General features: G+C 38.5%; 1 pseudogene across 1 annotated transcript in view; it reads right to left on the bottom strand.

The window, feature by feature from the left end:
- Nucleotides 1-651: 651 nt before the first annotated feature.
- Nucleotides 652-3,985, bottom strand: part of LOC309964519 (RING finger protein 11-like) — a 30,371-nt pseudogene continuing 27,037 nt past the window's right edge. The window contains exons 2-3 of the transcript XR_014327198.1: nt 2,669-2,955; nt 652-2,448 (exon numbers count right to left, since the gene is read on the bottom strand). The product of XR_014327198.1 is annotated as an RING finger protein 11-like (transcript). The remainder of the gene's footprint in view (nt 2,449-2,668; nt 2,956-3,985) is intronic.

Genomic DNA, 3,985 nt, shown 5'->3' with positions numbered 1-3,985 from the left:
TTTCATTGTGAAATAAAAACGATACTAGTTAACCCGGGAAGTCCACAAGCACATAGACCCATAGTATGTGAGGAGCAGTGAATGAGAGAAGGAATGGAAGTGCTTTGGGACCCCAAGAGCACTTCAGAAACCGTTTGTTCTTTTTAATATTGAGCATTAAAATTGAAGGCATTCCATTTGTTTCACTCAAAAACAAATTCTATTCTTCTGGTAGCCTGTTTTTGTTTTTGTGTTTCCACTCCCTTTTTCTATAGTCAGGTCAGTTCCTGATGGGCATTCTCCAGTCCACGCTATTGCATCTGATTGGAGGCTATGCAAAATTTCCCAGAGACAATGAATTTTGACTTTATAGTAGTTAATTCTTGATAGTACGTTCCTGCAAAAACACTCTTTCTTCAGAGTTTTTCCTTTTCAGGTTAGTGGTCGTGTTTTGGTAACTAATAAACGCTACTCTTCAGAAAATTGTATAACTTGTTTTTAGTGTATCTACTTCGCTTACTTAATTCCATATTCCCTGTTTTATAGACAGACTTATTGGTGTCCACTGTACCCATGGTTTAAACAGGACTGGCTACCACATCTGCAGGTGAGTTGCCAACCCCAAGAGGCAGACCATGTTTAAATTGTTCTGTTTACAGTAGTAATGTAAGCTGAATGCAACAAATGCAGTCAGAGAAATGTAGGAAGTGGAAGGGAAGGCAATTTTGCCCCCTACTCAGAGGTGACCACCAGTAATAATTTAGCACATATTTTTTGAGACGTAAAAAATGCAGATATAAGCATATACAATGGTCCCTTGGTATCTGCAGGGGATTGGTTTTAGGACTCCCCATGGATACCAAAATCCTCGGATGCTCAACTCCCATATGTAAAATGGTGTAGTATTGTCGGCCTTCCATGTCTGCAGGATATGGAACCGTTGGATATACAGCACTGACTGTACATGTGATTTAATGGTATAGTATTTAGACATTCTGGTTTATAATTTAATATATGGTGGACATCTTCCTATGAAAATATTTGGAGACCTAAATCTAATTTATTTATTTATTTATTTATTTTTCCTCCAAATTTGCTTTATGTAGTTGGATATAAATTAATGAACCAAAACTTAAGCAAGATACATGTAAGGATTTAACAGAACCTGATACTGTAATTCTTTCAGTTTTTCTCAAACTCATCATGGGGCTTGTAAGAAAATTAACCAACATGGATACTACTATAGTTGAATGTCAAATCCTTAAGTGCTTATGACATACTAAATTCTTCTATAATGCACTTATGAAGAACCCTTCAAGAGACTTGTGTTTTGTATGTAGAAAAGTGTTGATTTCTTTGAGGAGTGAAGCATTCAGCTTTCGTGGATAAATCCTTGTTAGGCTGAGGCAATCATTATCATATCCCTCTTTGCCATGAATCGTCTTATGAATGGTCATATCAGTCTGTTTTGGCAAATGAGTAATTAGGGGAAGGCTGTTATTGTGCTTATGAGAATGATATTTTTCTCTGAAAAAAGATAAATATGCATTAGGAAAATGACCATTGGGACTCTTTTTCTGCTTCCTCCTTGTTTTGTTAGAATATGATACTTGGTTTTACAGCAGCTATCTTGTGACCCTGAGATGACTGTATGCCAATAACGACAAATGGTAGATTAGAAAGAACCAGCAAAGACAGAAAACAGCAACATCAATAGTAACAACAATCACAGCAAAAAAACAATGGGACCTTAACTTGTGGAGTTCCTATAAAGTAAAAAATAAATGCTCTATGTTTATTCTAAAAAAAAAAAAAAACTATGCAAAAAAGCTTAAAACTACCTTTTTTGTGCCAGTGTTATAAAATGTAGCTTTAAATAAAACCTTGACCCAAATGCCAGCAACTTCAAAAAAGAATTTGGGTATAGGGAAGAAGAAAGATATCTCACTTAGGAAAAACAACCAGTATCTTTCTCCTAATCTTCTACACACAATTGAAACATTTATAGCTAATGTAACACTTTACACAAATCCTATGTACTGGAGCAATAACAAGATCTAAATACAATTATATTTTTAAACACTGGGCGAAGGCTTTACATAAAAATAGCATCCTACTTTTCCCCCTGAATTTCTAAAATATCACATACTTTTCCCCAACATCTGAAGCCGTTGAGGAATTTTTAGGAAACTTTCATGCATGATCTTAATTCCTAATCCCCCGCTCTTTGGGCTCAACGACAAAAGATCAAAACCACCAAAAATGATGGTTCTCTTGAAGTCAGGTGAGAGACACTGGCTCAGTTAGTCTCGTAGGACAAAAGCAGTGCTGCATCAACTGTCTCCATGCAGGAGGGGCATGTGAAGGATCTCATTAGCCAGTCATCTGTACAGCCCAGGTGACCTGCATACACAGCAGAAATCAAATTGGGTTCTCGTAAACAAAGTCCATCATACAGATCACACACTCCTGGATCTTTTTTTATAATATTTGTTTTATTTTATTGATTGATTTTTTTTTTTTTGGTTGCGCTGGGTCTTAGTTGCAGGCGGTGGGCTCCTTAGTTATGGCATGCAAACTCTTAGTTGCGGCATGCGTGTGGGATCTAGTTCCATGACCAGGGAACGAACCCGGGCCCCCTGCATTGGGAGTGCGGAGTCTTTAGCCAGTGCACCACCAGGGAAGCCCCCCGGATTCTTTTTTCTGATCCGTTTCTTCCAGGGTCATAAACTCCTTTAGGCTGATGCTGTATGAGGCCTATTCTTTTGAGCTATCCTATTTTGTTCCTCTCAGCTGTGTTGCTAGGCGAGTCTGGCTAGGTGTTGGATGATAGACCAAAACTGGAACTTGATCCAGATATGGCAGCAGCGGCTCCTGATCCAGCTCCGTCCCTTTGCCAAAGCTAGCCCAGCCGGACTGAGACTTGTGAGGCAGGGAGATGTCATCCGAAGTGGGAGACTTAAGGCACTTCCCCATCTGTCAGACAGAGAAAGAAAAATCCTGTATGATCTCACTTTATATGGAATTTTTAAAAAAGCTCATAGAGGCAGGGGGTGGAGGGTGGGTGAAATGGGTAAAGGTGGTCAATATGTACAAACTGCCAGTGATAAATAAGTCCTGGGGATGTGACTATAGTTAATAATACCGTATTGCATATTTAAAATTTGCTAAGAGAGTAGATCTTAAAAGTCCTCATCACAAGAAAAAAAGATTTCTACCATGTATGGTAATGGATGTTAACTAGACGTACTGTGGTGATCATTTTTTAAATTGAAGTATAGTTGATTTACAGTATTATATTGTAATAACAATATATTAGAACCCAGTGATTCAATATTTTTATAGATTATACTCCGTTTAAAGTTATTATAAAACATTGGCTATCCTTATAGCTTATTTATTTTATGCATAGTAGTTTGTGCCTCTTCATCCCCTCCCCTACCCCTATCTTGCCCCTCCCCCCTTCCCTCTACCCACTGGTAACCACTGCTTTGATGTCTACATCTGTGCGTTCATTTCCTTTCTGTTACATTTATTGTTTATTTTTTAGATTCCACATGCGAGTGATAACATACCGTATTTGTCTTTCTCTGTTTGACTTATTTCACTAAGCATAATAGTGTTGCAGCAAAAATAGAAATGAAGTTTTTCCTCTCCAGAAAATAAGGAAAGTAAAGGGGACAGTGAACAGGCTAGAGAAGACACATAAACTGGCCTGAAAGGGTTAATCGATCCTAGTTTTATTTAAACTGTTACTGATTTGTACTGTCTGTAACTAGATGTAAGTTTCACAAAGCTAAATTACATCCTGTTCCTATCACTCCCTAGCTGTCAGTGTAAATTACATCCTGCATCTGGTGCTTAAGCTCCCTGCACTGTCTTGTAGCAAATCACCCTGTGTAGCTGTTTGCATTTCAGGAAGCAGATGGCAGGCAGATAAGGCAGAGGCAAATGAACCCAATTACCGGTCCGCCGGACCCAGTTACCGGACTGCCTGACGCCAGCG

This window comes from Leucopleurus acutus, assembly GCF_964270905.1.
Source record: "Leucopleurus acutus genome assembly, chromosome: 7".
NCBI classification, from domain to species: domain Eukaryota; kingdom Metazoa; phylum Chordata; class Mammalia; order Artiodactyla; family Delphinidae; genus Leucopleurus; species Leucopleurus acutus.
This window is presented reverse-complemented; position numbering and strand designations above follow the sequence as displayed.